We start from the raw sequence: 22,918 nt of genomic DNA on the forward strand, positions 1-22,918 counted from the left end.
AGTGAAAGATTTTCCATTTATCCCTAATGAAGTTAAGATTTTAGCTATTTTTTGAATCTATTAAAGATTTTAGGATATCAATTCTATAATCTTAACATGTTCGTTATCTCAAGCTTTATGTCAATTTTCCTCCATATTGTATCATACTGTTATCCTAAGTCTTTAACACTGGCCAAGGGCATATCCATGAACACTCAGCCACAGATCTCTTTCTATGTTATCTTTTGGGACCAGTGATTCCAATGATGTAATAATAACTATGTTTAGTTCATACTTCTCTTTCTTGACAATAGCATGAGGGATTTTGCCATATGTTTTGCTAAAATGTATTATATCAATACTATTCCGCTTACAGAGTAATCTAGTGAAAAGGAAATGACAAATTTGGCCATAATTTTTTATGAAAACACTTTGTTAGTGTGTTGTCCTGGAAGTCCAAAGAAGTTTGATGCTGGATGCTGGTGCTTTAATCTCCACCACTGAAGAGAATAAAGACCCAGCCTTCATCCTTCTTAAGATAATTGAGGTTGAAGGCTTCCTCTCTTCTCCCTTCTTTGATGCATCTATGAGGGCAGCACTCAATCTGCCCTTTTTCACTATTATGTTCTGTGTGATGTCTATCACTATCATAATCATTGCCAACTCAGATCTCTGTCACAACCAAACATCCAAACAAATAGAGGAATAAGATTAAGACTGCCACCTGCAACAAACAAGCCATAGTTTTACCTTGTTTGGCCACAGTCTGCTAGCTTCCACTTCTTTCTTAAGTACAAAGCCTCTCTCACAGACCTCCATTCCAACCTTGTCTTCATATTTGGAGACCATAATGTACACAAAGAAATTCTTACAAACCTCAGAACTGAAACCCTTCTAGTGGAGGGTTTAGAGTTCTAAATTTCCCTTCTGATCATAATCTCTTTCATTCCTTTCTAACCCCTCTTAAACCCCTCCTTCCTCACCTCAGTCTCCACTAATATTCCCTTCTTGTTTTCTCAGCTATCTTTGCTCTGGCTTCATAATCTGCTTTGCTTTGCAATCAAGTCTATTTTACCAGTTCAATTATCCATTATTTCCTGGTCACTTTGTCATTCACACTGTCAAACTTCCAGTTCTTTAGTCCATTAGCTGTTCCCATTCCCTACCTGCAGAGTGTGGGGGTAGTAACAAACTGGGGCATGTGGGCACATTACAAAATCTTGTTACCTAACCTCTGTACGATAAGGCCTTCATGGCTGAATGCTCCTGACAATAGCTATTAAAGTTACTACATGGCCCAGGGCATAGCACACGACCTGGAGTCACAAAGACAAAGTTCAAATCTAACCTTAGCCATCTATCTACTAGTGTGATCCAGAGCAAATCATTTAATCTATACCTACCGCTATCTATAAAAAGGGCATAATAACACCCATTGTGAGGTTACTATGAAAATCAAATGAGATAGCATTTGTATTGTTCAACACGGTGCCTTACACATGGTAGGTACTTAATAAATGCTTGTTTTCCTTTCCTATCTGTTTCATACTTTTTTCTTTCCTTACATAGATGACTTCCAAATTTTTCTCTTCATGGAAAAGATCTTTGTGATCCCCTCTTTTTTTATATTTTCACACACCATCTTTTAAATTGTACATTTTAGAATTCCACTAATAATTGAAGTCAAGCTCATTGGCTGATATAAGTAAAAACCCATTCCCTTCTGTTTTTTGAACACCAGGATGTTTAGAAACAGTCTTCTAACTTTCTTTATATTCCCAGCACTTAGGGTAGTATCTTTGTTCTCAAAGAGGATCATGACATCAAGGAGGGGTTGCCATGACATGCAAGTGAATTGGATTTAAGTGAGAGAGGGCTGTGCAAGGTCACCTGCCTCACTTTCCCCTCTAGAGTATCTGGGTCCAGTGACCAGATAATAAATGTTGATTGAATGACTTCTCCAGTCCTGCAGCATCCTTCCCATTCTCCACTCTCTCAGTGATTATTTGACAGTGGGTCAACAATCACACTAGCTAGATATTTCACTATCCTGGGCAATGGTCAAATCAGAATTCAGTTCTAAATCAGAATTCATCAAACTCTTAAATCCCTTGCTTTCCACAGTCCTATGATGCCTCTCAGGGCACATAGTTGGGATTGTTATTGTTCCTTTCATTAATTCTCCTCCAAACTCCTGTATTCTGAGCCACCAGAATCTTATAGTAGAAAAATAGGTTCCCACAGGGCCCGCCCTTTTGCCCACTCCTTTCATGTGCTAAACCTAAATATGGGATCTTGCAGAGACACATGACCTAATAGAGGAATGATGGTATAGAAGTAAGTTGATTGCTTGCCTCTTCCACGAACTTACTGGGTCACCATGAGCAACTCTGTTCCCTCCTCTGCGTTTCTGCTTTTTTCCGATCGAAAATTAAAATATTGGCACCAAATATGTTTTTATAGAAACGAAGACAAATAAGTGTAGAACTTTTCACTGCTTGTGATTAGAGGGCATTATGATAATAAAAATTAAACAGATTTAATGTTATATCCATCAAATTACCAAGGACTAACTTTAGAATTAGACAAAATAATAACATTTGCTTGGAGGAACAAAAGATCTCAAAAGGAAAATAATGGAAAAAAGGAAAAATGAAAAGAACATTGAACTTCTATATATCAAGGTATATTGTAAAGCAAAAACCATCAGAACTATTTGATGCTGGTTTAAAAATGGGGGGGGGAGTAGATTAGTGGAACAGATTAAATTTTTAAAAAATCAGAAACAAGAGAATTCAATATCCTGATATTTGTTAGTGCTTTACCTCCCAAAGTTGTTGTGAGGATAAAATAAGATAATATTTGTAAAATGCATAGGATACTGCCTGCTACATAGTAGGTGTTTAATAAATGCTTGTTTCCTTTCTTATCAAACTTTTTTCCCCCCTCACAGATGACTTGCAAATCTTTCTCCTGAGCTCTAGCCCAGTCAATTATTTATTAGAAATCTTCACTAAATGTAAAGTGCAAGATACTACTAAGGAAATAACTTGCTTTTCGACAAAAAATACTGAGAAACTAGAAAGCACTTTGGCAGAAAATATATTCCTAATGGATTTGGACATCAACATCAAGGTCACATCAATAAAAATAATTGGAGTATAAAAGGAGGTGCTTTTCATAGTTTCACTGATGCTTTTTGTTTTTATATCATAGTCATTTCTGCATAAACATCTTTCCCCCCTTTTTTTTCTCTTCTCTTTCCATAGCCTTCCCATGTAGTAAAAAAAACAACTAAGGAAAACCAACAAAGGAGGCTGGCTGACAGCACATTTAACATCTCAACCTTATAGCCTAGAGGAGAAATTATTAGCCAAACAGGGACAGAAATGAAAATAAAAAGGAAAATAAAAATTTCAACTACATACATTTTTTAAAGTTTCTTTTTTAAATAATGTAGTTGGAATAAGAGGAAAAATTGTCGATTAAGGAAAAAACCTCTGTATCAAAGTGATAAAAGTCAAATATCCAAGATATAAAGCAAATTAACACAAATATAAGATCAAGAGCTGTTCCATAATAAATAGTTAAAGGATATGTAATAGTTTTCGAATAAAGAATTACAAACTATCAAACATTTGAAAGATTGTTCCAAATCATTAATAAGAGAAATACAAATTAAAGTAAGTCTGAGGTTTTACCTTATATGTATCAAGTTAGCAAAAATAACAAGAGGCAACAATGATTTGTGATGGTGGGCTGCAAGAAGGCAGGCATATGTATACCATTTCCTTGTGATTTTTGACTTTTATCACTTTGAAGCAGAGGTTTTTTCCCTGTGAAAAAGAAGTTGAAATTGTACAGGATAAAAAAGTCACTAAACTGTTCTTATCTTTTACAGTCCTACTGGGCATATGCCTTGAATAAGTCAAAGACAGAACATCCATTACAATATTCATTTGTGGTATAAAAAACTGGCAATGAAGCCTTAAGTGGGGAATAGTGGGGGGAAATATGGTATATGAATGAAATAGAATATCATTTTCTGAAAACAAATAACAAATATAAGAAAAATCAGAGAAACATGGGAGAAGACTTTTAAGAACTGATGCATAGCACTAGCCCTGAAGCCAGGAGGATCTGAGTTCAAATCTATTCTCAAACACTTAACACTGCCTAGCTGTGTGACCCTGGACAAATCACTTTACCCCAATTGCCTCAGGAAAAAAAAAAAAAAGAACTGATGCATATTCTGGTTGGAGTAAGCAAAAGGATAATATATGATTACAATATTTAGTTTTTGAGTGTAGACCAAAAAGAACATTAAAACAAAGCTAAATGCTGAATAATTATAATGATAAATCATTTCCTCCAACAAGAGATAAGAAAATGTTTCTGCTTCCTCTTTGTCTCTGGATGGTAGGGAAGTACTACTAATGTATAATGCTGGATACCCTTTCTTACATACTCATTATGTCCAATAGTCTTCTTACCTGTATTTCTTTGTTATAAAGAAGGGCTAATTCAAAGCATTGAAGGAGGAGAGAATATGTGACTCTCCATAAGTAACTGTGATATTATAATGAAAATATTTTTAAAAGTTATTTAAAAAGTTAAAAATGTAAAATACATATAAAAAATTGGGTGTTTTTTGTTTGTTGTAAATAAGAGTCTTGGATCAGATAACTTCTATGCTCTTTTCCAGCACTGATATTTTGCTTCCTATATCAGTTTCTTTCAGATGTCCCCAAACCATTCTGCCCTCTTCTATGTATGTTAGTTTTTCCCACAGAGAACACCTTCTAGGAAGAAAACTAAATCCACCCAACTCCCCTACTGTTTATCATGGTCAGTATCATATAGCTGTAGGGAGGAGCAGGCTAAGGACTGCTAACTGACTAGAGAGTCCACCTCACCCTGATTTTCTCAGGGGAGTTGCTGCTGCAGGGAACTAGTCAGCAGGAAGTTAGTCTTTCAAGGGGGAGATATGATACCACTGAAATCCATTTCCTGACAAAGGTTTTTTCTGCAAAAAAGCCACTCTCAGAGGTGTGAGTAAGTTCTCTCTAAATAAGGCACATGAAAATTGCTCATAAGAAGGGTTGAGTCATCAGTGGTTCGGCACAGAGAAGGGGTTTAAAGCAAATAAAACTCCAGAGATGGTTTGGCTCTTGTAAATCCCACCGCACTTAATAGTCTCACTTATAAATTACACTCCCATCCTCACCTTACCACAATCACCTTGGAAAACAAAGCTGTTAGTCCCCACTTCCAGAAACTAGCAAAGACGACAGCCTGCTTAGTAAGAGCAGAGACCTGGAAGTGAATTCTACAGTAAGCTCTCTCTTAGGAGCAGCTCTGCCCTTAGAGAAGAAACTGAAGCTCACTTTTTTCATCTGTAAAATGTGGTCCTTAACACATAGTATTGCTGTAAGGATCAAATAAGATAATGGACATAAAGCATGTAGCAAACCTTAAAGTGCTATGCAATTGTGTATTATTGCTAATTAGAGCTGGCAGATTCAGTTCCATTTTCAGTTACCTTTGAGAAACATAATTAGATATGGATATTTATTAGAAATTTAAAGGGGACCTTATAGTAAAGACAAACAACTAAGGAAAACCAACAAAGGAGACACATTTAACATTACAACTTTATAGAATTGAGGAGGAATGATTCTCTAGCCCTACCCCTTTATTTTTCAGGTAAGAAAACTGAGGCTGGAGAGCAATGACTTGTAATTAGAGTTAATTGCAGAATCAGGGAAAAGATGAAATGGATGATTGATAGATGCCATCTGATTCAAAACGCCACCTGAGTTAAGAATCCTTTGTCATCTAGTCTTTGCCAGAGCATACCTCTAGGGATGGGAAAGCTCACTGCCAAGCAAGGCAGCCCATTCCACCTTTGGGAGGCATCAGGGATTAAATCTTCCTATACTGAATAGAAATTTGTTCCTTGTAACTCTGGAGATCACCTCTAATCCTTTTTTCGTATAAACTTTTCAGATGTTATGAGAGACTCATCATGATTCTCCTAAGTTTTTTCTTAGATAAGCTAAACATCCCCAGCTTCTTAACCATTTATATAACAGGGTTTTGAGTCCCTCATTCTTATTATCTTTCATCTTATTACTATCACTCCCAAAATGTGGTGCTTAGGAATGAATGTCATCTGACCCCGGCAAAGTACAGAAGGACTAAATCCTTCTTTGTCTATTCTATTTCTATATATGTCCTAATTTATGGGATTTTTCAAAGCATTTTCATATCACATTCTCAAACATCATTCATATCCTTAAACATCACTGGAAGATATGCAGGATAGTTGTTCTTCTTTTCAACTGACATATGAGGAAATTGTTACAGAGAACTGTCCAAAATCATGCATTTTGTGTCAGAACCAGTCATAGAAGCTCGGTCTCCTAACTGCTTGGTGCTTTAAAAAAATATTAATTTTTAGTATATTTTTTGTTTTTCTATATCTGCCCATTTTAGACTGTAATGTCCTTGAGAGTGGAGTCCCTTTTCATTTGGGGTGCATCTCCTACATTTAGGAAAGAACCCTGGTCCTTTGACTTTGTTAGAAGTCAAAATTAGCCTACTCTGAGACTAAACAAAGGCAAGTAGTCTAGAAAATGATTTCCAATGGGGAGGGACAAAGAATCTGCTGCCTTGGAAGACTTTCCAATGTGTTGGCAAGTCCCATCTAGTACAGTGAGGACAAGCTAGGCTAGAATTGCTTTTAGAAGGAAAATCACAGAAAGCCTTGGACTAGGGCCTTCTCAATGAACAAACCATTCATGCTAACAAAGAAATGCAGCTTTTTTCTCTTTCACTTCTTTTGTTCCAAAGAAGTGAAAGGGTCTTTTTCTTCCTTCCTTGGGTGACAGGAACAGCTTCCTCAGTCAGGTGTTGGTGAGATTTCCAGTTTGTGTCTAATATGAGTTTGCTCTTCTCACGTGAGCACATCCTTTTGCCTGGAGGCAGAAAAGAGAAATATATCAACATTTCAGGAAGTGTCTATTTTAAGCTCAAGCCTGCTGGCTAGATTTTGGTAAACTTTATAGAAGAACTAGGAAGCAGAGGTGGAATTAAATGTTTAATCATAAATAATCCACAGATTTAAAGTTACACATACCATAATTCAATATTTAGAACACATACATTTGATATCCCCCCCAAAGTGATATGTTTTAGTCTACTAAATAGTATAAGCTCCACCTATAATTGCTTTTCATATTCACCTATTTCTTTTTTTAATAATGACTGATTTATAAAGTTCTTTAAAATAGGCAAAGTATTTGATATACATTATTTGCTGAGGCAATTGGGGTTAAGTGAGTTGCCCAGGATCACACAGCTAGGAAGTGTTAAGTGTCTGAAACCAAATTTGAACTCAGGTCCTCCTGACTTCAGGGCTGGTGCTCTGTACCACCTAACTGCCCCAATGTACATTATTTGAAGCTCACAGCAGCCCCATTGGGTGGGTATGAAAGGTATTATTTTTCCTTATTATGTAAAATGCTTTTATTATTATTTCCATTTTACAGCTGAGGGAATTGGGCACTGGTGTGTCTGTTGTCATATAGGACATATGAGAAGCAAGATCATCCTGAATCTACTCTATCCACTCTATTTGTGGAGTATTGGCAACCTTCTTATAAATCTTTCCTACAAATTGATGCATTAACAAGTATTTAATGCGCATCTCTCTGTACAATTGTGAATTTGTAGTTTGGAGGACTTGAATTGAGATTTGGGCTGCAGACGGTAATCGTAGGAACTTGGCCAAAATACCTAACCTCTGTCTGCCTCATTTTTCTCATCTGTAAAGTGAGGGAACAATAAAGGATGAGTTTTAAGTCCCTTCCAGATCTAAAGCTATGCTACTATGACCCTATAGAAGCATAAGACATGATTTCTCTACTACCCACATTTAAAAAATAAGACTTACATAAACAGAAACTTAGCTCCAGGAAGATTTGTTATAGATGTCAGGCCAGTGGTGGGTGGACAGAAAATCAAAGTTTAAATGGCAATCTTTAGATAATAGACCAAGAAGCGTACTCTGAAGAAACATTTATTCTACTTTGGTCATGCATCTGCTAAGGAAAGCAGAAATCCAGGCTAAGACAGAGCTTTGTGATCTTGATCAAGTCAACCCATTCTTAGAGGAGAGAGGGAGAATGTGTCTGTGTCTGTCTGTCTGTCTGTCTGTCTGTCTGTCTCTCTCTCTCTCTCTCTCTCTCTCTCTGTGTGTGTGTGTGTGTGTGTATTAGAGAGAGAGAGAGAGAGAAAGAAAGAGAGAGAGAGAGAGAGAGAGAGAGAGAGAGAGAGAGAGTCACGGGAGGAAAATAATTGGTAAATTATAAGGCATTATACAAGTATAAGGTGTTTAATTATTTTCCCTACTGATTCTCATACTAATAATACCATTTATACAATGTTTTATTATTTAGAAAGCACTTTCTATATATTATCTCTATTCTGTGACATAGTAATGGAAATATTATATGTGGTTTACAAATGAAGAAACTGAGGCTCAGAGAGATTAAAGGATTATAAGAATAGTAAATGGGAGCTTGAGGACTGGAATATAGTCATTCTTGTTCGAAATCCTGAGTCATTGATATATGCCCTTGTACTTGCCTTCAGGGAATAAATCCCTAAAATGTCTCCAAGTATCATTTACTCTTTGACCCAGAGAGCTGGCCACAGAGCATTCTTTGGTGGGTGTCTGTGTGTTGGGGGTGGGGGAATGCTAATATTCTTTGCTTATGAGCTGTGATCCTTCCCCTCCCCCCATCACCAAGGCTAGGCTGACCTCACCAGTACCACATTTCAAGAACACTGCTGAGTTTGAAGTCTTATCTTACCATATCTCATTTTATTCACAGCACACAGGTTAAGCCAAAACAAGGAACAGAAGACTGAATGAATATTGATAACCTTGTGAGAGAGACTAATAATTACCCAACCTGGCAAAATGCTTCAGATTTATTTACTTTCATAATATTTATTGATCCCACAGTGCTGGGCTACTTATTTTAACCATCACTCTTCTCAGCAGACTTCCTGTTTATGCCAGACTTCTTCCCATGTAAGGTACTGTCCTTGTTTCCTCAAACCTTCTTAAAGTTTGTTAGATTCTCCCTGCATCAGAATGGCAGAGCCAGAAATGGCTCCCTCCAATCCCCTCATTCTGTAATGAAGTCCACAGGAGCTGTGACTTGCCAAAGCTCACAAAGCTTAGCAGTGCCAGATCTGGGACCCAAACCTAGGTCTCTTGACTATTAATTCAGTATTCTTTCCACCATATCACTGTGCCAAGAAGACATTGACTTACTCATATGGAGCTTCAGTGCACTCCTCTCTGATGTATATAGACACACACAGATTTATTACTAAGGCAGGCTTCCACTATCAGGCCACTTCCTTAATCACATCCCCCCAAAACTCCCACCCACACTTGCACCTGCCTCCCAGTTTCTTTCTCTCTGGGATTTTCAGTTGCTCTTCCTCCCTGATACCTGGTAATTTTGCTTCTTCTCTGTAATTTGTTTTATGACCAGATGCTTTAATTTAATCACTGCCCTGGGTTTTTGCCTCATTATTTTTAGTAGTTGAAGCAATCAGCTACCTTATGTTTGTTAAATTTGAAAAAAATTGGGGGATTCTGTTGACATCATATCACCAGTGAAGGAGCATTCAGATTAAAATCCCATCAAGAAGCCCTGATCTAAATTCTACTCTTCCCTTGCAGTGTCTTGCTTGATGAAAATATGGTCTTTTGTGATAGACTTGTTTGTTGAGTCAAAAATGACTTACAAAAAGAAAGATAACTAAGAGTCCAAATAATTCATTTCAACACCATTTATTAAGCACCTCCTCAAGTGCCAGGCACTGTATGAGGGTCTGGGAATGAAAAAAAAAAAAAAAAAAACAAACAAAAATAAAATAACCCTGTTCACAAGGAGCTTACATTCTTCTGGATCAATATGGGATCTGCTTTCTGGCATCATATTCTCATTCCTCTCTTGGGTTATAAATTTGCTAATAAGACTTCCTAGTTGTTGTTGTTATTGTTTTTTCAGGGCTCTATATCACGCTGAATAGGACTATGAGACTATTTTCAAATACAGATATGATTATGTCATCCCACTGCTCAAAAACTTTCAATGATTTTTCAGTGCTTACTCCCTTAGCTGTGACATTCAGTCTCAACTCCTTAGCCAGGTATTCAAAACTTTAACTGATATTGCTCTAAAAATTAAAAAAAAAAAAGGCTCTTCAGCCTTACTTGGTAAAAGCAAAAGTACTGTGATGCAGCTAAGATTGGGAGTTAAGAAGTCTATGGTCAGTCAGTTAATAAATACTTGTTAAAGATAATTGTATAAATATGCATACATATATTGGGTTTAACATATATTTTAACAAGTTTGACATATATTGGATTATCTGCCATCTAGAGGAGAGGGTGGGTGGAAGGAGGAGAAATTTTGGAACACAAGGTTTTGTAAGGATAAATGTTGAAAAATTATCCATGCATATGTTTTGAAAATAAAAAGCTTAATAAAAAAAATAAACACTTGTTAAGCACCAACTATGTGCCAGGAACTTTACTATGCATTGGGGATACAAAGAAAGATGGAAGATAGTCCTTGCTTTCATGAAACTCAGACTCTAAAGGGAATGCAACATGCAAAGACCTGTGTACAAATATTCTGTGTACAGGATAAGTAGAAGATAATTACCAGGAGAAAGGAAAGCACTAGCATTAAGGGGGATTGTGAAAAACTTCCTGTAGAAGGTGAGATTTTCATTGATATTTGAAGGAAGTCAAGGAATCCAAGAGGTAGAAATGAAGACAATATTCTAGGCAAGAGAGACAGCCAGAGAAAATGATCAGCGGTAAGAGAGATGGAGGGTCTTATTCTTGGGACCACAATGGGGACAGGGTCACTGGATAGAAGAATTATGTGTCAGGGAGTAGGGATAAAAAGCATGGAAAAATAGGGGTGGGGGATAGGTTAAAAAAGGATACTGAAGCAGGGGGCTTTATATTTGATTTTGGAGTTGATAGGGAACTATTAGAGTTTAATGGCTAGTGTCATTCACATGGTCTTACCCAAACTTTAGGACAAACTTTTGACAGCTGAGTGGTGGCTAGATTGGATTGGGAAAAGATTGTGTTACGGAGAGCAACCAAAAAGCTATAAGTGAGGTGAGAGGCAATGAGAACACAGAATGATGACCATGTCAGAGGAGAGATGTTACAGAGCTGAAATCAAGACATTGGCAACAGAGTGGATATGGGGGGAAAAAGTAAGAAGTCAAAGATAGTACCTAGGTTGCAAGCCTGGGTAGGTGCCAGTATTAGTCCAGGTCCCCTGGACAATACTAGGGATGTTAGGAAGAGGGGTGATTTATGGGAAAGATAATCAGTTCAGTTTTAGAATGTTGAACATTCATTTTGAGATATTCAATAGACATCTGGAGATTCAAGATTGAGGATCGGCAGAGAGCTTAGGTAGATCTGAGAAACACTGGCATGGAGGTGATAAATGATCACTAAGTAAAATAGTATAAAAAGAGAAAAAGAGAGGGCCCACACTAGTGAGACATGACCTGGATGAAGATGCAGCAAAGAAGTCTGAGAAGGAACAGTTAGATAAATAGAAGGAGAGCTAGGAAAGAGAAATGTCAAGAAAACTTAGAATAAGAAAAGGAGGGTGATCTGCAGAGAGGTCAAGAAGAGACGAAGACTGAGAAAAGGTCATCAGATTTGACAATTAAATTGAATCAGTCTGGAGAAAACAGATTTGGTTGCATGATGAGCAAAAATTGACTGCAGAATTAAGAGAGTGAGAAGAAAGAAAGTAGGGACACCTATTGTAGATGGCCTCCTCAAAGAGTTCAAATCCTTTCTCTCTCGATTACAGTTGAGATCTTTAAACAAATCACTGGACCTTGGCAGCTCTCGAGAAACCATTTGCCATCCCAAAACATCCTCAACCTCAAAAGTCACTATGCTTTTGCTCATACTGCTCCTTGTTCCTGGAATGTCCTTCATAAATCCAAACCTCTTCAATCATGCTCCACCTCATGGAGTATCTGGAGTATGGAGGAAGGCTCAGTTGGCCCAGAGTGGGCTGAGGAAGTGTCATCAGACATTGGTTGGTTTGCAAATCAACACCATAAATATATTCTTCATCACATTCCTACTGGTGGTATCTTTCATCTGTGGAATCTCAAAGCCTTGGACAAATGGTAATTAATTTTCACAAGTCTTGGTTCCCAAGAGCCAGAGGTGATCTCCTATGACCTGATCCTCACCCCCACCTTCTCATATTCCCCTAATAATAGTTCCCTGGTTCCTTGCCCTTGATTTCTTCTCTTGTAAGCCATAGGGGACAGATGGTAGTCTTCTAAGAATTCTCTATGTGTCCTTTCCTCCCAAACAGCTAGGAATTTCTGCTTCCCCTTCCTGCCTCCACCCCCCAAGGTTCATCATCCTGTGTGTTGTGAAGAGTGACTAACCCTCCTCGGGAGCAGGGTGGGAGCACTTCCTGCCTCCTCAGGCAGGCTGGGGCCAAACACCTAGTTAGTTGACTCAGCAGGAACCACACAGCTCCCAAAATACAGCTCTCCTGGCCAGCCCTGCATTCCCTTCTCCTCTTCCCACTACTGGTCCCATAGGATTCCTTGGGAACCCCGCAGGGCAGCCCTCTCCAACTCAATAACCCCAGATTGTCCACCTCTCTGCCTTCAGAGGGGTTACTCAGCCTGTGGTTTCTGGTTGTTGCTTGGGTTTGAGAGTGGCTCTGAGAAGGGTCAGAAGTTGGTTTTGAAAGCTCTCTGAGCTTTCAGCTGCCTGATGCCAGGTTTAGGCAAGAGGAAGGGCACTTGGGGGAAGGCATCATTCTGTGCTGTGAAATCTGCCAGGAAGAGAAAGAGAGAGAGAGAATGCTACTCAGGAAATCCACCCCTGCTTCCTCTCTCAGGCCCCAGCTGCTGGTGCATTCTCAGATCTCTCCTCTGACCTCCTACTTCCCTTTTTTTTTTTTTTTTCCCCTGGGAGGGCAACTTTCTCAGAATGGCTTTTGGAGAGGTTACTCTTGTGGTACATGACCACGCTCCAAGAGAACTAGATTTTTATCCAGTTCTAGTGTTATGGGCCAGGCATTCTTGGACATTCATACTTTGAGCAGGAAGGGAAGCAATCTGTTCCTGCTCTCCCCATCTTCATTTTTGTCATTTATTTATTCAACTACCCCAGGTCCAGGGAGTTGTGAATTTCTAGACCTTTTCTATTATTCTTCCTCTTCTGTCCCTGCTCCCCTTTCCCTCTTCTCCCTTCTTTCTTCTCCTTCTTGTCCTATTCCTCTTTTTCCTTCTTACAGGGTTTCTACTTTTCACTAGGGAGCAGATGAAATTCTAACCAGTTCCCCTGATCCTTTGCACTGAAGTAAGGATTGGTTCCAGGAAGCAAGGATGGCCTGAGAGTCTCTGTGATTTCCTGTCAACAAAGTATTCCTCAGTGTCCTGGATGACTGACGTGCCATGCCCTGTGATTGGGATGATTTGGGACTTCCTGGGCAGTGCCCACAACAATGGGGGTGGTGGGGCTTTAGCAGGAGCAATAATTCATATTTTGGCCAGAGTGATTTTGATCACTTGGCCAAGGCTGGGGCTCCTCCCAGAGTCAGAAGCCCTGAGGGAACTGCCCCAGCTGCATTCCAAGTGGCAACTTTTGTGCAATGGATTTCCAGGGTGAGGGAGGGTTGGGTCCCCAAAGGGAGATTCCACTAGGCCCCCTGGGAGTTCTGTCCTCCATGGCAGAATAAGCAGTATCAAGCCAAATTGCCCTGACCATTTTCTTCCTGATCTCCCCAAGATTCAAAGTGGCAGCCCACTGATGCCCTTCCTTAGTCCCTGTTCTGGTTTGTCTCAAGTCCAGGCTTAGAGAATCTGATTGGAACATAACATAACTGAAGGGCAGGGAGAAGCAGGGTTTGAGGAGGAACATGGAAATTAAATTGTTTTTCCACCCCCACCCCACTCCCCCTCCTCATCCTGCCCCAACTCCACCTATACACTCTGTGCTTTGTTAAGTTCAAAAAACATTTGCCAAGGCCAAGGGCCTGCCATGGATGAAATGTGCTGGTTGCGGGTGATATAGAAAACCCAAGACTGGATTCCTGTCCTCAAGTAACTTACAGTTGAATAGGGGATCTAAGACATGGATATATGTAGCTATGATACAAGATAAAATGTGAAAAGCTAGAGGAGAGGTATAATAATATACTAATATAATATACTACAAGAGTGGGACATAGTAAGGGGTCACTTCCAGCTGAAGGGATCAGGGAAAATTCTATGGAAGAGTTAGCATTTGAGTAGAATTTTAAAGAATTCATAGGATGCTGGGAAGATTTCCATGGAAAGGATATATATGTGGAGATAGCACAGGATTTCTTAGATTTCTTAATTTGTTCTGTGAAGTATCATCTTCCAGATTTATCTTTTTTCCAGTTGTATATCTTTGTGCAAGTCATTTTACTTTGAGCCTCAGTTTCCCCATCTATAAAAGGTTTTCTTTGTAAAAGAAGCTGAATGACAATTGTACTTCTTACCTCTCAGAATTATGTGCAAAAAGCTTTATAAAATGAAGTACTACGTAAATATGTGCAATTTATTAAGTAATTTGGTTTGAGACTGGACTTTTGATATTGTTAACAAGAACAACTCTGGATGATGAATCTCTCTTTGCCAACACAGAGCCTGATCTGCATTGCAATGTCACACTGAGAGTGGAAAGAACATGTTCAGGGTGATATAATCAGGTTGGGTCAGAGGCAGGACTTGAATTCAGGTCTTCCAGACTCTGAGAGGCTGGATCTTTACTATGTCAAGCTGCTTCTTTGACAGACAGTCTTTTAAAATCTGTGTAGCTATATAATTATATTTTATTCTAAACTTATCCACCAAATAACACTAGCATTTTCATACACACTTTAGAACAGGAGGGGACTGCCCATGATGCTTTTCTTTGTAACAGAGTCATCTTATAACTTTCGAAGCTGTCTTGCTTATCTCATTCTTTCTGTCCTTCTGTTCTTTTGCTCTTCTCAATCCTTCTATCCTTCTACTCCCCTACAACTTACCAGAACAAGTTTTTTGGACAAGTCCCACCCTTTCTTTGTCCTATTCTCTTCCTCTATAAAATGAAGTTCTAAAGCTCTACCCCCATTGCTCTGGGCACTGCCCAGAACTGAATAATATCTAAGATCTCTTCAACTTTAACATTGTGATGCCAATTTAATAATGTGATACCAAGTGACTTGTTAAATCAAAGCTTGGTTATAATCCTCTGGAAAGAAGACTAGAGGCAGTTTTGTTTTGTCTGTGATGTGTTCTCCAAGGGAAATCATTGATCCAAGGTAAAGAGAATTTGAAAAAAACCTCTCTCCCTAGAAGTACTGTGTTTCCCAAGGGAAACACCACCCTTCAGGGTTGCCTGGATATAAAAATAAGGTTCTTTACCTGTGCAACATTTTTGCTCAGGACTTTCCCATCTGGCTACTTCCTTTCCAGAATTTTTAGCTAACCCAGATTTTTATGAAATAGGAATGGGGAGCTGAGTATTTACTGAGGAGAAAGGGGAAATTGGGAAGGGCAGGTATGTAGTACGCAATACCCCAAGCTCTCTCTCAGTTTGGCTAAGGGTTAAACTTCTTCCTTTTCAAGCTTTTCTCTAGTTGCTAATTTCCAGGATGCCACTCCTTCTCTTTATGCTGATCTTTGGCCATCTATCCAATGTTATGCATGGATTTATCCCATTTCACCTTCAACATGCTCCTACCAATGTCAATTTGTTTAACTATCTTGGATACAGTACTTGATAACCCTCACCTCCTGTGGGTTCCTTGCTGAATCATTAGGAATCATTTGCTTATAATATGTATTCACATTTTGAATATTTGAGAAAAATAGAAAGAGAATTAGGGAAGAGCAAGCAGGGAAGGCTGGATATATCAGGTAGTGCCTGAACTAAAACTTGAAATAAAAGCATTTCAACGAACAGAAATAAAAATGTTCATATAGGGAGATGACAGCAGGAACAGTTAATATTCAGTTCATCCAGGAACAGTTAGTATTCAGTTTGGCTAGAACATAGAGTACATAAATATATGGAGGGTAATGATGTAAAATAAGTCTGGGACTAGATTTTGAAGTCCTTTAAATGTTAAGGTAGAGTTTGATGACTAATCATGACTCTAGGGGGCTGTGATAAAGCAAGCTAGCCAACTCCTGACAGAGAGGTGAGGGACTCAAGATACAGAGATGTGTATTTCTGGACATGGTCAATGTGGGAGTTTGTTTAACTTGATTATGAATATTTTTTAAGAGTTTTGTTTTTATTTTTGTTTTTGTTTTTTCCATTGCAGAAGGAGGTAAGAAGGCAGGAGGAGGAAAATTTGGTTAACTGAAAAAAAAAAAAAAAGAAAAATAGTCCAGAATAAGTTCATAAAGACTTTAACTTTTATAAACAATAGGGAGCTACAGAAAGTTTTTTGATAGGGAGAGTGAAATATTTACATTTTTAATCTTGAGAAGATTAGCTTAGAATCTGTATGAAAAATTCACTTTGCAGAGGGCAAAGACAGGAAGCAGGGAGAGCAAATAGGAGGCAATTAAAGCAGTCCCTATGATGTGGGCCTGAATTAGGATAGTAGCAATGTGATTACAGAGAAAAATGTGAGGGATCTTGTGGAAATAGAATTAGAAAGACTTGGAAACTAATTCCATACAGTGTTGGGTCAATAAGGACATCCCAATGTTATGTTGATGTTATGTGATGCAATGACATGTATACATTTATATATGTATACATACATATATGTATGTGTATATACATACATATGTGTGTATGTGTATATATATATATATACTATGTAATAACTGTTAAGGGAATATGGAATAGTAAAATGACTATAAGTGGGTGAATGGTGAATAAATTAAAAAGTATTAAGCACTTACCACTGGACTCCTGGACCACTTAGCACTGTACTAAGCACTGTGTCATGTATAGGGGATACAAAAACAAAAATTCAGCAAGTCCATGTTCTTAAACAACTTATATTCTAAAGAGAGAAGACTATATATATAGGGGAACATTTATCAAGAAGGTATATTTTGGTTTGGGAAGTTACTAGTTGGTTAGTCTACCCATACAATAGACTGACATTTTTTTCTCCAGAATCAATGGCAGTATTTATTTTATTATAGTTATAGAGCTGAAAATTGGAGCTTTAGATGAAAGGTGAAAGATTTATCCGATCTGAAAATAAACCAGAGTATAAAGTGGAGCTTTAGGGAAAGAATAGTTGGTGAGAAGTTGGCCAGAAGACAGGGAAAGAGTTCTAAAGGAAGAACTGAGACCTCCAAAGAGGTCCTGTGACACAGCTCCAAGATAGCTAAGAATAAACTATCAAAGGTTTCCTGAAGATGAATTTTCATGGATGATAGGGAGATAGTTTTTTAAATAATAACTTTTTATTTTCAAAATATGTGCAAAGATAGTTTTCAACATTCATCCTTGCAAAATCTTGTGTTCCAAACTTTTCTCCCTTTTTCCCCTGCCCCCTTTCCCTAGACAGCAAGTTATTCAATACATGTTAAACATATGCAATTCTTCTATATATATTTTTCGAACTAACTTGCTCCACAAGAAAAATCATATCAAAAAGGAAAAAATAAAAAAGAAGACAAAAAGCAAGCAAACAACAACGAAAAAAGTAAAAAGACTATACTGTGATCTACATTCAGTCCCCATAATCCTCTCTCCGGATGTAGATGTCTCTCTCCATCACAAGTCTATTGGAACTGGCTGAATCACTTGACTGAAATTGGCCTTAAAAGAGCCAAGTCCATGACTGTCGATCATCACATAATCTTGTTGCTGTGTACAATGTTTTCTTGGTTCTGCCCACTTCACTTAACATCAGTTCATGTAAATCTCTCCAGGCCTTTCTGAAACCATCCTATTGGTCATTTCTTATAAAACAATAATATTACAATTTCTTGCCACTACAAAAAGGTCTGCCACAAACATTTTTGCCCATGTGGGTCCTTTCCTCTTTTTCATAATCTCTTTGGGAAACAGGCCCAGTAGAGACACTGCTGGATCAAAGGGTATATGCTCAGTTGGGTATAGTAGGAAGGTTTTTTTGACAATTGGGTTTGGCAAAGAGGTAAAGGAAAACTGGGACCCCAAAAAAGTCTATTCTTTATGTTGTGTTAGCAAAGTCACTAGACTAAGAGGTGATTTGAGGTTAGTCCTGAGGAGTCCATTGACACAATGGGACACAGTTTCCTCTTCTGTAATATGAAAGAATTGGGCACTTCTATATTCCCATTCTCTTTTGACATTCAAGTATTTAGCATATCAGAGGGATGCAATCCCAGCCTATAATACTAGTTCATTTTAATATAAGAAACCATTTATATAAACCATTTTCCTTACAAAACTATGATTTCTATTTCAGAAATGGAGAATCTAAAACCCAGAGAGATTATGTCACCTCTCCAAATTTTATACTGGCTAGTGCAGAAAAAAAGCTAAGACATAAAACAAACTTTCTGAATCAAAATCCCAGAGTTTTTGTATTCTACCATGTAGTTTGCCGGGAGTTGATGAGGTAAAGGTGCAGTTGTCTGTCTCACTAAAGGATCCAGAGCTATCCACTTGCTGCAATATTCCAGATTACAAACAGCAGAAATCTCTACCTTCTTTCTTCATGGCCCAGTGTCTGGCAAAGTTTCAGCGTATGTCTCCCACTCCCTACCCTCTATGAGCTCATCTTGCCAGCTTTCTCACACTTGTGTCAATACTTCCCTTGGACCGTCATAGAAGGGTCCCACCATCCGAATCACTGGAAACACTTCCTGTTGCTTCTTAAAGTTTTCCGCAGAGAGATCACCCCACTGAAAGTTCTTTCTGTATTTCCTGGGTTTAGGCATAAAGGCAAAAATGTGCATGTCTTTTTGGAGCTATAAAAGCTGTTTCCTCATTTTCTCTTCCCCTTCATCTCTCTCCCTTGATCCTAACATATTCCAAAGTGGGGAATAATATGGATAAATGAAGATATATTCTCACAAATAGTGGTATAGGGAAGCTTGGAATCTGATTGAGAATACCCAGCTGCCAGATTATCCCTATTTTATAGATGCTGGGATTTAGAGCATCTTTTTTTTTTTTTTAATCAAGTCTGAATGACGCTATGAATTTAAAATCTCTTTATTTCACAGAAGAGAAAACTGAAGCCCAAAGAATTTACGTTTGTTTTAGGTCACCCAGATAATAACAGATTCAGATGATGTTCCCAGTCCAATGCTCTTTCCATTATAGCACTCCCTCTAGGCTCCAGAGAGCAAGATAGAACCAACAGGGAAAATCACAGGAAGATGGATTTTGATTCAATATAAAGAATTTCTTAATGATAGAGCTTTTGAAAGTAGACCATATTGCTTCAAAAGGCGCTAATCTCCCCATTGTTATAGATAGTCAAGTGGAGGCTGAATAACCACTTGTCAGAGATTGCCTAGAGAGTATTCTTCTTTAAGTGGAGGTTAGATTAAGTGATTCCTGAGGTCCAATTTCACTCTGCTATTTGTTGATTACATCTATTGGCTCTTCAGACATCCTCTCCACCAGTTGGTTAGGTGGGGACCCCCAGATGACTTTCATATATCCTCCAACTCAAGGAGGCTGAGTTAGGTTTGCATCCAAATCTTCAGGGGTTTGTTTCCCAGCAAAAGGGAAGGGGCCAGCTAGTGAGTGACAAAAGAATGCTCCCCCCCCCCAAAAAAAAAGATGGAAACATCAAAGATATTAAAAGCTCTCAATAAAATCCTAGAAGCTTGGCAAATAAACCAATAGAGAGGAACCTAAAAACAGAAGAAAAAGTGCCTAGAATTTCAATTAAAATTTGAAGCTCTCTTAGGAACTTCATTTTAATATAAAGGAAAGTGAATTAATGGCCCCTGATGAAAGACAGAATCCTCTGGAGAGCACAAAAAAAGAAGAAACTCTAGAATGGTTCAAAAGAGAACTAAAATTCAGTAAAGAAGAAATTAGGAAAGACTAAAGGCTAGAAACTGGAGCTCTCAACCAAAAATTTGGAACTCAGCCTTAGAACTTTTACTTTTGGATTAAGATTAAACTTCAGAGTAGGACTTTAGTAGAGATCAGGGCAGATGGGATGAGAAATAACGGCTCAACTTTCATTTATTTCTGTTTCCTTTGCAAGACAATGATCTAAGGACTAGAAAAGCACAGAACAAAAGTGGTGAATAAACAGAAGGATTAACATTGTTCTGTTTGACCTCAGAGGATAGAACTGGGAGCAAAGACCAGACTTGTCTTAAGGAAATATTTTCTATGAATTCTAGGAATAGAGCTATTCAAAAGTGGTATCATATGTTATGGGGAATGGTGGGTCTCTCTTATTGGAGATCTTCAAACACAGGCCAAATAATCACTTGTAAAATTTAATTGTAGATAGATCATGTTCAGGTTGGACTAAAGAGCCTCTGAGGTCCTTCTAACACTGATTTGATTATCCTTTTCTTTGATAAAAAAAAAAAAATCAGCATCTCTAGTGTCAGTCTTAGTGCAATTTGAAGCTTTAATATCTCAAAAGACTTTTAAAAGAACTTTTAAACCACTTGATTCTTCTAACAGAGCACTTTCCCATATGAAAAATAGCATCTTTTGAGAATTAAAAAAAGTCTTTACAATTGAACAATTGATACATTGCAAAAGTTTAAAAAGGAGTCATCCTCAATAAGAGTTCAAGGGGGTTTTGCTACAATAAAGTTTTGAGAAGTACTGCCCTACTTCTCTAGCTAATGAAATCATTGGTCCAGTTTGTCAGCAACTTTTTCCTCTGACAATTGTGTCAGGGTTGCTGTAAGAATGAATAGGAAAATGAAAAAAGATTTTATCAATGGTCCTAAAAATCCTTCACCTTTATAAAAGATAATGGATTCCCTTTTTGTAGTTAATTCTCCTAGAATTTAAAGGGTCTCCTTAATAATACTGAAAGCTTCCAAGAGGAAGAACTGGTATTTCAGGTGCCATAATGTTATGTATTGCATAATAATATTTCCATGGCCCCAAGGAGCTTTACTGATGGGGTTATGATACAATAAAGGTTACTTTAAACATTTGGAATTATTATCCACAACAAAATAATAATAATGATGGTTCCTTTGCATTACAAAAAAGTTCTTTTAACTCCTATTACTATTGCCTTAGTTCAGGTCATCAATCACCTCGGCCTATTTAATTTCCTAATTAATCTTCCTAATATTATTTTCCTCTTTCTAATACATCCTTCACAAAGAGAATATTCCAAAAATCTTTATGCAGTTTCAAGCCATTTATGCAGTTTCAATGCATTCAAGCATTATGCAGAATTCAAGCATTCAAGCCATCAAATACTGCCCTGTATTTGTCAGTTTCAAAAAGTCAGAGGATAATAGCACCAATTTCACATAGTTCTTGTGAGGATCAAATGAGATCATAAATGTAAAATATTTTGCAAAGTTAAAGTAACATGTAAATGTTACCTATTACTGTTATTATTATTAAGACACAGATCTGACTGTCATTCATTTCCTGAGCCAAAAAATCTTCAGGGCATCCCTGCTGCTTCTAGGAGAAAACACGAACCCACCAATCTGGCATTTTATGAAGGCCTTCCCCAGCCTGGCTCCAATTTACCTTTTCAACTTGTTTTTCACATTACTCACTCGGCTTCACAGACTCTCTGTTTCCACTGGGTTCTGCCATCTCCAGCCTCCCTTTAGGGATCAAAGAGCATTTATTAAGCATTTACCATACACCTGATACTACTAAGACAGGAAATATAAGGACAAAAAGTACCTGCCTTCCAGGAGTTTACACAGGGAATGAGGGAAAAGATAGAGGGAGAGGCAACATAACAGCCTGAACATTTATATAAGTATATACATGATAAATGGGAAATGAATACATGATAACTTGGGAAAGGAATGAATTAGCAGTGACCCTGGAGAAAGTGACATTTTGGAAAGCAAGCATTGCAAGAAGTGGATGTGAGGAGGGAATGCATTCCAAAGGCACAGAGAAGGAGGTGAAGAGTCTTGTGTATGTGCCTACATGTAGAGCATTGAACAGGCCAGTACGTCTGGATTATAAAGTGAAAACAATGGTGTAAAATGTAGGAAGACCTGGAAAAGGGGCCATGCTGTGATGAAACTAAAATATCAAACAAAGGAGTTTATATTTGATCTGAGAGTCAATAGGGAGCCACAGGAGTTTATTGATCAAGTAAGACATATGGTCAAATCCCCATTTTAAGAAAATCCCTTAGGTAGCTATGTGGAGAGGCAGCCAGAGGGTTCAGTGAATATAGTGTTAGGCCAGGAGTCAGAAAAATCTGGGTTTAAATCTGATCTCAAATGCTCACTAGCTGTATGACCCTAGGTAAATCATTTAATCTCTCCCTTATTCCATGGAAGAAGGAAATGGCAACCACTCCATTGTCTGCCAAGAAAACCCCCTATGGGGTCAGAAAGACTCAGACACAACTGAATAACTGAACAACAACGAGCTACATGGAAGATGGGGTGAAGTGGAAAGAGGTTTGAGGAAAGAAGACAAAATAAGAAAGGTAAAGATCTGGGTTAAGAGGAGAAGAAGGGAGGAGACAAATGGTAGAGCTTTTGTGGCAATAGATAAGATCTGGTAATTGTTTGGAAATGGGGGAGTGAGTGATGCTGAAGTTGTAAATCTAGGTGACTGGAAGAGTGATAATGCCCTCAAGAGCAATAGAGACATTTGCAGAAGTGGATAGGAAGAGAATGAGGGAAAGTTTAGGGAAGA

The sequence above is a fragment of the Antechinus flavipes genome, chromosome 2 (assembly GCF_016432865.1).
Source record: "Antechinus flavipes isolate AdamAnt ecotype Samford, QLD, Australia chromosome 2, AdamAnt_v2, whole genome shotgun sequence".
Taxonomy (NCBI): Eukaryota; Metazoa; Chordata; class Mammalia; order Dasyuromorphia; family Dasyuridae; genus Antechinus; species Antechinus flavipes.